The sequence below is a fragment of the Myotis lucifugus genome, unplaced genomic scaffold (genome assembly GCF_000147115.1).
Source record: "Myotis lucifugus unplaced genomic scaffold, Myoluc2.0 scaffold_138, whole genome shotgun sequence".
Taxonomy (NCBI): Eukaryota; Metazoa; Chordata; class Mammalia; order Chiroptera; family Vespertilionidae; genus Myotis; species Myotis lucifugus.
The window spans coordinates 414,875-426,737 of NW_005871186.1; positions in this window are offsets into that span (position 1 = coordinate 414,875).

An 11,863-nucleotide genomic window follows, 5' to 3' on the forward strand; every position below is an offset into this window, starting at 1 on the left:
CGCGTCCGACAACGTGCAGCTTGAGGACATTGGGCAGCCCCGGCTGGAAGCGCAGGCGCAAATGCAGGACCTGGCGGCCGCTGTAAACACCAAAGAGCGCCTGCGCAAGCTGAGCGACCCGGGATGGACACCTGGGGGCGCCTTAGCCAAGATAACAGAATTAGTAACTGTCCGTCTTTTTTTTGTTGTCCTTTCTCTATGGTTTGCAAAGCACAGCTTCCTTCGTTGCCTTGGTTTGATCCTCACAGCAGCCCTGTTGCAGATTGGACAACGGGTCAGAGAAAGTCACACAGCCAGAGTCCTGGTATAATAGAGTTCGAGGGACGAGAGATGGACGGTTCAGGATTCACAGACTCTAGCCCAGGCTCTGCCTGCGACTTACTGTGTGACCTTGGGCAAGTCTGGTCCCTTGGGAACCTAAGCCTTCTCATTTGTAAATGGAAGTAGGTTGTTGGGAGGATCAAATCTGATGCAGGAGTGAAACTAAACTCCCAAGCAGTCTATAAGGGCAAAGTATTATTAGTCAGGTGACTGCGGATTGAGGGGCCCATTTCCTCTTTCTACAGATTGCAAAACTGAGGGCCTCAAAGGGGCAGGAGCTTGCTCTACGGGTCTCAGCAGTCTGTGAACAAGGGCTAAAGCCCAGCCCTCCTGCCTTTGGTCCTGGAGCCTTTCCCTGCACCAAGGATTAGTGTTTTTGTTGAATACTGTCTTAGAGACACAGACTACTCTGAGGGCATGGAGGAGACTCTAGTTCCAATCCTTCTACCCAACCTAGGCCTAATGGAAGAGGGCCCTGCTCTGTTGAGATGGCTACAAGAAGCAGGAAACTAAGAAAGATCTGGAGAATCCTGGAGAAAGAGAACAGTGTAGCTGGATCTGTACAGACCCTGCCTTTCAGGATAGTGGCCCAGGTAAGGGGAGGAGTCCAGGTGGGACAGATGTGGGCGTAGTTCTAAGGGATCAGACTCTGAATGGAAAGGAATAGGAGGGTATTGGGCTCTGTTTCTGAACGTGGGAGGAACTGGGCACTCAGGTGACTCCAGGTGGGGCCAGCAGCGGCTGAAGTTGATACCCTGGCTGGCTTGAGTAATGATGAGAGAAAGGGATGCACATTGAACTGAGGTTGTAGGAGCCTCTCTCCCAGTCAGGTGGAATAGCCAGGTGGCACCATGGACACACCATACAGCCCCCAGGATCAGGCAGATGCCCAGCTGGGAAGTGAACTTTTCTGTCTCTGAAATGATGGAGCTGGGCTGTACCTAGGTGTTCCTCTCTGGAGTGCACTTAGAGGTTCTGGGGGTAGGCGGGGGGAGGGCCTGGGAGACTCTGAGGTCTGGTTGTAGATGGGTCTCCCTCCTCCCGCAAGTCATGAAAGGCAAGTGTTTGTAGAAATGGAAATCCAAGGTCCTCCCCACATCCAAGTATCTATTTCTCTGGATCTTCAATAATCTCTGTTTTCATTGGGGGAAACTGAGGCTAAAGGAGGAAAGGACGCTGTTAAGTTTTACCCCAACACACAGGAGTTGGGGTACAACTGAACTAGGATAGGGATCTTTCCATTACATGGCAGCAATCAAACATCTTCATCAAACATTTATTGAGTCTCTATACTCGGGGCAGAGCCACCTGGGGGTAGCAAGCAGAAGCCAAGATTGTAGTCAAACCTGGCTCTTAACCAGCCTTCCCAGTGACTTAACGCTGTGGCCTCGTGTCGTTCACTACCTTCTCTGAGCATTGAATTGTCTGTAAAGTGTCGTGGGTGGGTGGGGGGGATGTTAGGGAGGAGTAGGAAACCTTATCCAGGGCTGTCTCTAGGTATAACTATGAATGAAAGAAGTTAAGACTTGTTAAGTGCATAGAACAGCACCAGGCACATGTTCCAAGCTCGGTAAACATTAGCCACTGTTGTTACTGATGAACACAGGGCTGAGGCTCGCTGCAGACAGGGTTCTTCTAGAGCCAAGCAGGGGCAGAGATGCTGCAGCCCCAGGTATGCTCATCTCTCAGACACCTACGCTCTGTGCCCTGAGAGCCTATGTTTCTGGAGTCAAGGGGGAAACCCCCATCCCCATTTCATCCTCTAGCACTGGTAACCTGGCAGGGAACAGGCACCTCAAGTGTTTACACTGTTTACACCTCCTCATGCAACATGATTCCCTTCCCCACAACCTGAGGTCTAGAGTTAAGCTGTACATTACAGCCCCGGTCAGTCAGACCAAGACCAGACCCTATGCTCTTCCCAGCCCTTTCAGGGTATGGGTCATGCACAACCCTTTCTCCAGGCAGGGCAGAAGTAAAAAAAAAAAAGGCTGCCAATATAAACTGATGAACAAAAATAGATCCAGAGACAGAAGCATGGAACAGACCATCAAACCTCAGAAGGAAGGCAGGGGAAGCTGGGGGGAGGGGTGAGAGATCAACCACAGGACTTGTATGCATGCATATAAGCATAACCAATGGACACAGACAATAGGGGGGTTCGGGCCTGTGCTGCGGGGCGGGGGCGGGCTGGGAGAGTTCAATGGGGGAAAAAGGAGACATATGTAATACTTTCAACAATAAAGAATTTTTTTAAAAAAGATTGCTGGCAGGGGCTTGGCCTATGTCCCCAGAGCAAAAGGGGAGGAGGGCTAGAGGGGAGCCTAGACAGGATACAGGGCCTAATGTCAGATATCCTGCCCCTGGCCCACCCTGTTTGAAGGTGGAGATCTGGCTCAGTGCTCATTTCAACTGCGGTTCAAACCCCTTATTTATGGAGGAAAAGAGAAACCTAGAGAGGCCAGGAACTCACCAGGAGCCTCCAGGTGGGAGTGAGACTCCACCTGGCTACTAATTTGGAGGGGCAGGTCTTGGCTCCCTCTCTCCTTCCCCACTGCCACCACAGTCCTGCTTGGAGTCAGCCCCCACTCCCCCATATGGCCCCCTGTGTAGGTTCTGGTTGGGGAGTGGCAGGGTGGAGGTGAGTGTTTGGAAAGGTAAGGGGAGGCAGACAGACATGGTCAGAGAGAAGCCCAGAGCTGACCTGAGGGATGGGGGCGTGGACTGGGGTGTGGTGGCTGCTGCAGGATTTCTAGGGCCTTATTAATCAGTCTGAGGCAGCAGAGGTTGGAAATACCGTGGGAGCACAATCCCAGAGGAGGGAGCAAAGCAGATTCAAGAATGAGTCACAGAGCCCAGCCCTAAATTTAGAAGGTGCTGAAGGAGGCAGCCTCCCCTGGGGAACCCTGTGGAGATGCTGCTGACCCAGAGCCTCAGGGCAGGGGCCAGTGGTTGGCAGGCGGTGCCTGCACATCAGTGCCTTGGGAGGAGAAAACAGTCATTTGGTGTTGCCGCCTAGGCATTTCACAGTATGTCAACCCTGCTCACACCCAGTCTGGACGTTTAAATAAGGGCCTGGAGCTTAGGATCCTGCCACAAGTCCCTGCCTTGCTTTTCCCAGGCACATTTTTAAATGACGACTCAGAGTTGAGCCTGTGAAAAAAATTAGTGCCTTTGCTCCAACCACCTCATAGATAATGGGTGCTTCTTGCTATCCGGTTCTTTATCTCTTGCTCTCTTGTGACCTGGGACAGAGAAGTGCGCTTCCTCCCTCCCCCTCACTGTGCTCCCTCACTTCTGGGATCTGCAAGTAATAAATCTTGTGACTACTTCCTTTGTGTTAATGTATTGAAACTGGGCCTTCAATCAAAAGGGCCCCTGGGTTTTCACTTCTCCAAAGTGGGAGCTCTGATGCCAGTGTGGGTGGCTTGTGTTCCCTCATTCAGCAGGTCATAATCTGCATATTCTTAGTACACCAGCTCTGAGGTTTCCAACGCGTGCCCTATAAAGTGGAGCCTGGCTTAGGCCCATTCCAGGTGTGGGTTTTGCCCCGGAATGAACCCTGACCCAGGGCGGAGCTTTTAGCCCCATTCTCAGAGCCCCTATGGAGCCTGGCTCACACCAGCTGTGAACCAGCCTCTGGAGCAGCGGTTCTCAACCTGTGGGTCGCGACCCCTTTGGGGGTCGAACGACCCTTTCACAGGGGTCGCCTAAGACCATTGGAAAACACATACGTAATTACATATTGTTTTTGTGATTAATCACTATGCTTTAATTATGTTCAATTTGTAGCAATGAAATGGGGAGTCACCACAACATGAGGAACTGTATTAAAGGGTCGCGGCATTAGGAAGGTTGAGAACCACTGCGTCTGGAGTATGGACATTTCACTCCTGTCTAGCCCACTGCCTGGTCATGGCCAAGCTCCCTGTGTCCCTGTGTCCTGCTGCTGTCCTAGCAACCAGTTGTCAGACATTGAGGAGGATGCTCTGGGTATGCAAGGAGCCATTGAGTGTAGAATTCTTAAAGGGGACTCAGGCCTTTGACAACTGTTTGGAATCAGGGGTAAGGGAGGGGGACAACATGTCATAGTGCCCTCCTCTGCTTTTTGTTCAACCCCCAGGCTCCAGGTGAACCAAGGCTGTTTTGTTTTTATTTTTTTATTATATATATATTTTAATATATTTTATTGCCGAAACCGGTTTGGCTCAGTGGATAGAGTGTCAGCCTGCGGACTGAAGGGTCCCAGGTTCGATTCCAGTCAAGGGCATGTACCTTGGTAGTGCGCACATCCCCAGTAGGAGGTGTGCAGGAGGCAGCTGATCGATGTTTCTCTCTCATCGATGTTTCTAACTCTCTATCTCTCTCCCTTCCTCTCTGTAAAAAATCAATAAAATATATTTTAAAAATATATATATATATATTTTATTGATTTTTCACAGACAGGAAGGGAGAGGGATAGAGAGCTAGAAACATCGATGAGAGAGAAACATCAATCAGCTGCCTCCTGCACACCCCCCACTGGGGATGCGCCCACAGCCAAGGCACATGCCCTGACCAGAATCGAAGCTGGGACCCTTCAGTCCGCAGGCCGACACTCCATCCACTGAGCCAAACTGGCCAGGGCTTTTTTTTTAAAAAAATATATTTTATTGATCTTCTACAGAGAGGAAGGGAGAGAGATAGAGAGCTAGAAACATCGACGAGAGAGAAACATTGATCAGCTGCCTCCTGCACACCTTCTACTGGGGATGTGCCCGCAACCAAGGTACATGCCCTTGACCGGAATCAAATCTGGGACCTTTCAGTCTGCAGGCCGACGCTCTATCCACTGAGCCAAACCGGTTACTGCTTGTTTTTATTTTTTTTTAAAATATATTTTTATTGATTTCAGAGAGAGGAAGGGAGAAAAACATCAATGATGAGAGAGAATCATTGATCAGCTGCCTCCTGCACGCCCCCTACTGGGGATTGAGTCTGAAACCCGGGCATGTGCCCTGACCAATCACTCTGGCAACCTTTCAGGGCACAGGACTATGCCCAACCGACTGAGCCACACTGGCCACGGTGAGCCCAGGCTGTTTTGTTTCCTCCAGTTCAGGAGAAGAGGGAGGCACTGCCTTCAGGTCGAGCATCAAAGACATAGGACAGAGGCCATGCCTTGGACACAGATGTTGTCACCAATCCCTGTGGGTCAAGGACTTGAAATCATGATCATTCTGTCCATTGTTGCTCAGGCCAATAGAACAAAACCGTGTTCAGTAAAGCAGATCAGAAACTTTATTCTTTGGCCCAGGAATGGAGAAGGATGATCTTGTGCTAAAGATGCCTTCTTCCTGATTCTGGGGACTTAGGAAAGTCTTAAAGGGTTTGAGGGGGAGTTAGGAAGTCTCAGGGGCAGAGATTTCTGAGAAAATGGAGTTCCCAGATTTCGAAGGGAGCATGCGCTGTCCCCAAACATGCTTGGAACATGCCTAGCCATACACCACGTCTCATTTTAATGTTAAATCTACCCCCTGGGTGTGATTTTTTAGTATGCTAATGAAATTTCCTCAAAGGGTCCTTTGGAAAGGGGTTTCAGAATCCATCTTGGATCTTTCTGGAGCAAACCGGTTTCTTAGTTGTGGTCCTTGGGTTTCTTATCTGGTTCCTGGTGGCAGGCTTAGCTAGCCTCCTTGGAATTGCTGTCTTCTCTTGACAAGTTCAACCTGCTTATGTCAGAGGATATGTTGGGGAGAATACACGAAAATTAATGGAAGTTTAAAATTACTAATATGGTGGCACAACCCAACGACAATGCCAGACAGGAATAAGGGGGCTCAGGAGACAAGAGCTGATAGCAGGCTCTGGCCAGGTAGCTTAGTTGGTTAGAGCATAGTTCTGATGTGCAAAGGTTTCGGGTTTGACCACTGATAAGGGTACATACAAGAATCAACTTATGAGCCCTAGCTGGTTTAGCTCAGTGGATAGAGTGTCAGCCTGCGGACTAAAGGGTCACAGGTTTGGTTCTGGTCAAGGGCACAAGCCCGGGTTGTGGGCTCAATCCCTAGCGTGGGGCGTGCAGGAGGCAGCTGATCATTATGAGATGTCTCTCTCTCTCTCTCTCTCTCTCTCTCTCACTCTCCCTTCCTCTCTGAAATCAATAAAAATAAATATTTTTTTTAAAAAGAATCAACTAATGAACGCATAAATAAGTGGAACAACAAATCGATGTCTCTCTCTCTTAAGTCAATAAATAAATATTTTTTAAAAAGAAAACACATTGCCGAAACCGGTTTGGCTCAGTGGATAGAGCGTCGGCCTGCGGACTGAAAGGTCCCAGGTTCGATTCCGGTCAAGGGCATGTACCTGGGTTGCGGGCACATCTCCCAGTAGGAGATGTGCAGGAGGCAGCTGATCGATGTTTCTCTCTCATCGATGTTTCTAACTCTCTATCTCTCTCCCTTCCTCTCTGTAAAAAATCAATAAAATATATTTAAAAAAAAAAAAAAGAAAACACATTTAAAAAAGAAAAGAGCTGGTAACAGCTGTGGCATTTACTGAGCACTCAATGTGTGCCAGTCATGGTGCTGAACCTCCATGTGCATGAACTCACTTCATCCCCGTTGCAATGAAGTAAATCCACACTAGTCTACCCATTTTAGAAATGGGAAAACTGAGACACAGAGAGATTCAGTAAATTGTTCTAGGTCACACAATATGAGGTTCTACCCAGACAGTTTGGCTCCCTGGCCAAGCTCTTAGCCATGATGCTAGACTGCTGAGAAGGGATTTCGCCACATCTGTCTCATCCTTCCCCCACCCTCTGCCCCCCAGTCCCTAATGCTAGAGCCCTGGGAGCTGCCCTCTGGGCCTGCAGGGTCCTACTGCCCAGGCAACCTGGGCCTAGGGCAGTGATGGCGAACCTATGACACGCGTGTCAGAGGTGACACGGGAACTCATTTTTTTTTGTTGATTTTTCTTTGTTAAATGGCATTTAAATATATAAAATAAATATCAAAAATATAAGTCTTTGTTTTACTATGGTTGCAAATATCAAAAAATTTCTATATGTGACACGGCCCCAAAGTTAAGTTAGGGTTTTTCAAAATGCTGACACGCCGAGCTCAAAAGGTTCGCTATCACTGGCTTAGGGGGAAGGAGGAATCTAATAACCCCGCCACGCCACCACCGTGCAGGACTTTACAATTAAAGAGACCTCCCACCTGCCTCAGCCCAGTGGGGAGGCATCTTGAGCATCACCATTTGACAGAAAAACAGGCTTACGTTGGCAAGGCCCAGAGCAGAACCATGGAGACTCCCCCTTTGGGAGGTCCTCAGGCCCAGATGGACCCTCACACCCCTTCCCGCTGGGTCTCCCTGCTGCTGATGTTTATTGGGTACCGATACCTACAGGATCCCAGTTCGATTGCTGGGTCAATGCAACCTTCTGAAAGCCGTAGAGTTTCCTGTCACATGTCCCTGATCCACCTGCCTGACTCCAGGCCCTCCCCTCAGAAGGATGAGGTTCCTGGCCCTTCTACCAGGGCCAGGACTGCAGCCCTGGGACAGACAGGCCTCTTTTCTGGCAGCCCACACAACTTCCTTCTTATGGTTTCTTATTTTTTTAATCTCAAGGCTGGCCCTCAGCACCCTGACTCAGGACAGTTTCCACCCTGAGGGAGTAGAAGGGTCTTGGGGGAGCATTTAGGATCACCCTTTGGATAGTAGGAGGGGTGGGGTCCACCTCCAAAGCCCGTAGGCCATTATTGTTCCTGAGGGAGAAGTTCCTCTGAGAGCCCTCCTGAAGGAGCTGGGACCTTCCCAAGTGTCAATGTAAGAAATGTCCAAACCTATAGGGAATTTTTATGAGTTTATTTGAGCCAAAACTGATGACGATTGCCGGAAAGCAAGATCTCAGATCTGGAGAAGGACAGTTTTGCAGTTTCTTTTGTGCCTTTGAAATTAAGGAGGGAAGTAAGGAAGATGATGTGAAGATGGGAGAAAGCAAGGTGGGGATAGGATTGCAGGCCAGTTAATTATGTGCTCTCTTGAGGGTTAATACCCCCTCAGAGGGGGGTTACTTCTGGCATTTCAACGGTGTGTTAACCTAGATGCACAAGAACAATGGACAGGGCTTGCTTAAAACCTTTCACGAAAGAAGTTATAGGCCTGGGCATGACTACCCACCATGACCTGCCCAGTTAGGAATTTATGATCAGATCACCCTGTGAGGTTACTTTCCATAGCACCCTGCTCCCCGCCTTTTTTAAATTGATTTCAGAGAGGAAGGGAGGGGGGAGGGAGAGAGAGATAGAAACATCAATAATGAAAGAGAATTATTGATTGACTACCTCCTGCACGCCCACTACTGGCAATCGAGCCTGCAACCTGGGCATGTGCCCTTGACTGGAATCGAACCCGGGACACTCAGTCCACAGGCCAACACTCTATCCACCTAGCAAAACAGACTAGGGCCCTCCCCCCCACACACACTTTTTTTTTCACTTTTTTTTTCTATCCACTAGGCTGGCCCTCAGCACCCTGACTCAGAACAGTTTTCACCCTAAGGGAGTAGAAGGGTCATGCCGATGAGGGGACTGGTGAGCAACTGTGCAGCACTTCAAGGCTTTGTGATGTGGGTGTGGCAGTGCCTCAGGCATCAGGTTGCCTGATTTAGCAAATATTCGGGACATACTTATATTAAAAATGATTCTTTGCTTATCTGAAAACCAAATTTCACTAGGTGTCCGATGCTTTATCTGATGATCTACTTGAGTGCTCTGGGTAACCTAGCATGCTTAAGCAAGCCTGAGATGGTGTGTGGCTGTGGGGGACTGTGACAGGACATCAGAGATGGTCTGTGGCTGTGACAGTCACCAGGAGTGAGGATGTGGGTAACTGACTGTGTATCTCTCTGTGACTCTCTCCGGCTCTAGCAGTGCTCCCTCAAGGCAGGGTTAGGGCTGTGGGCTGTTTGCTGAGGGAGGCCCAGCAGGGGTAGGAGGCCCGCCCTGGGCAAACACTTAGATCCGGCTCCAGAAGGGACTGGATGCAGAGCCTGTGGCCACCAGATTGTAAAGGACATGTCCTCCTCAAGGCCAAGCCAGCCCTGGGGGCCTCAGAGTACTCTGCCCTGGGCCTTTCAGAGAGGCCTCTGGAACCACCTCTCTACTCTGCTACTTCCTGGTGACATCACACAGGTCATTGCACAATCTTCTAGAACAGTGCCCCCAGAATACTGCCTTGTTGCCCTAGGCAACCTGGAAAATTTCTCCACCCAAACTGGCAGGCCCAGTTACCCTGAGGAGGTGGTGAGGGTGGGGAGGAGTCAGGGGGGGCCTTCTCCTCAGGTCCCAGAGGGAGATCCAGGCAGCCATCCATATGTCTGACTAGATGGTGAGTAGGAGGGGGTACCCAGGAGCAAGTCAAGGCTGGGTGGGGGCCCAGGGTGGGGGCTGAATCTTGAGGCAGAGAGGGAGTGGGGACTGTGCCAAGGTCACCCCCAGGGTAGTGAAAGGGGTGTCATATAATGGGGGACAGGAACAGAGTCTTGGGTTAAGAGCTGGGAGACCAAGATTATTATTTTTTAGTGTATCTTTTTATTGTTGACTAGAGGCCCGGTGGGGCAGTTCCTCAGCTAAGCTTGCACCCTCTCGCAGTCTGGGACCCCTTGGGGGTTGTCTGCCTGCAGCGGGGAGTGGGCCTAAGCTGGCAGGTGGACATCCCCCGAGGGGTCCTTAGCGCTGCCACAGAGGCTGGAGAGGCTGCCACCACCGCTGCTGCGCTTGCCAGCCGTGCCAGGCTTCTGGCTGAACAGCGCTTTCCCTGTGGGAGCGCACTGACCACCAGGGGGCAGCTCCTGCATTGAGCGTCTGCCCCCTGATGGTAAATGTGCGTCATAGCAACCGGTTGTTCCACCATTTGGTCGATTTGCACATTAGGGTTTATTATATAGGATAGTAGAGACCAGGATTCTTATATCTACTTTGTCCCTCCTGGCTGGGCTGGGCCTTTATTTCTCTGTCTGTACAGTGAGGGGCTGGGGCCAAATGACAGTAGTCTAAGGTATTAGTTCAACCCAGTGGGGGAGATGAAGGAAATGTTAGGGACCAGGTCTTGGGTGACTCCAGGCAAGGGCCCTGCCCCTGCTCCACTGCCTTTCAGGGACCAGTAAGCAAAGTCTGATGTGAATTTCTCCAAATGACCCCGGGCCCCATTCACAGACCTGAGGTCCCCATATGGGCTCTGACTTGCCGTGTGATTTGGGAACGTCCCTGTGCCTCTAGGGGCCTCAGTTTCTTTCTGTGCGAGGGGCACATGTAAGACCCAGATTCCTCACTGCCAGACTGTGGGAAGCAGGGGTGGCTGAGTCCTAGGACTTCTTTTCAGACTCCTCTCCCCCGTGCCCCCTCCCAGCCTTTCTGGGTTCACTCCTCTGCCCTCGAGCAGACAGGACCCTTTTCTCTGCTGCTTGGGGGTGCTTGAGACAGCATATGAATATCCTCAGGTGAGGATTAAATAATAATAATAATACATATTTTTAAAATCTCAAAGTCCTAAGCATGTCAGGACTATATTTGTGAACCCACAGAGACAATTCCTCATCTTTCTCTAGTGACTTTAGGAGAAGCTGTTCCATCCCAGAGCTCTAGGATGCTGAGGCTAGGAGGTTATACATTCTGATTCCCTCGTTTTACAGATAGGAAACTACGGCCCAGAGAGGATAGGAAGCCAGAGCAGAGAAAGGAACCCTGGGATGCGAGGAGGTTGAGACCTGGGTTTTGGACAGGATGCCCATGTACTCACTGTGTGACACTGGGCAAGTCGTGGGCACTTGTGGATCCTGTTAGCTGCCCACCCAGGGGAGCTCACCACAGGCCCTCCCTCCTACGCTGTGGTCAAGGGCCAGTCCCTGGGGTCAGTGAATGTTCAGCCTTGGGCCCTCTGCCACACATACTGGCCTGGCCTCAGGGGAGTTGAACTATTGGCCTCAGTGCACACAGAGCAACTGGAGGCAGAGCTGGCACCAGGACCCAGAGGGAAGGTGGCAGCCTCTGGGGCTGGAAGGGGTGGTTGGGGTGCTGGTGGACATACCTCCCCCTGGCCATGGAGCATGGCCAGCTCTGCTTAGGACGGGACAGGGAGGCCCAGTGCTCTGGAGCCAGAAGCTTTCGAGAGCCACGTCTAGTCCATGGAGATGTGTGGACACACACATGGGTGCTCAGAGTGGGTGGTGATGGACCAGAGCCAGAGTCTGGGGTTGGGGGTGGGGGTGGGGGGGAGGGGGGGGCGGGGCGGGAGGGAGCATTGTTACAGCGCCCAGCTGGGAGCGGAGATTTTGCCCAAATCTGGCCAGCCTGTGAACCCTGCGGCTAGTGGCTGGTCAGGGATGCCAGCTGCGGGCAACCCTGAGTTGCCCTTGATTGTGGTGGGGTGTGTGTGCCCATCTTCGGGTCTCCGGGGTGTCGTTCGTGCGTAAGTAGGTGGTTGCAGAGGTGCGTACCTGTGAGTGTGGGAGGGGGCGGAGAGAAGGGGTTCAGCTAACTTCCAGAATGACTGT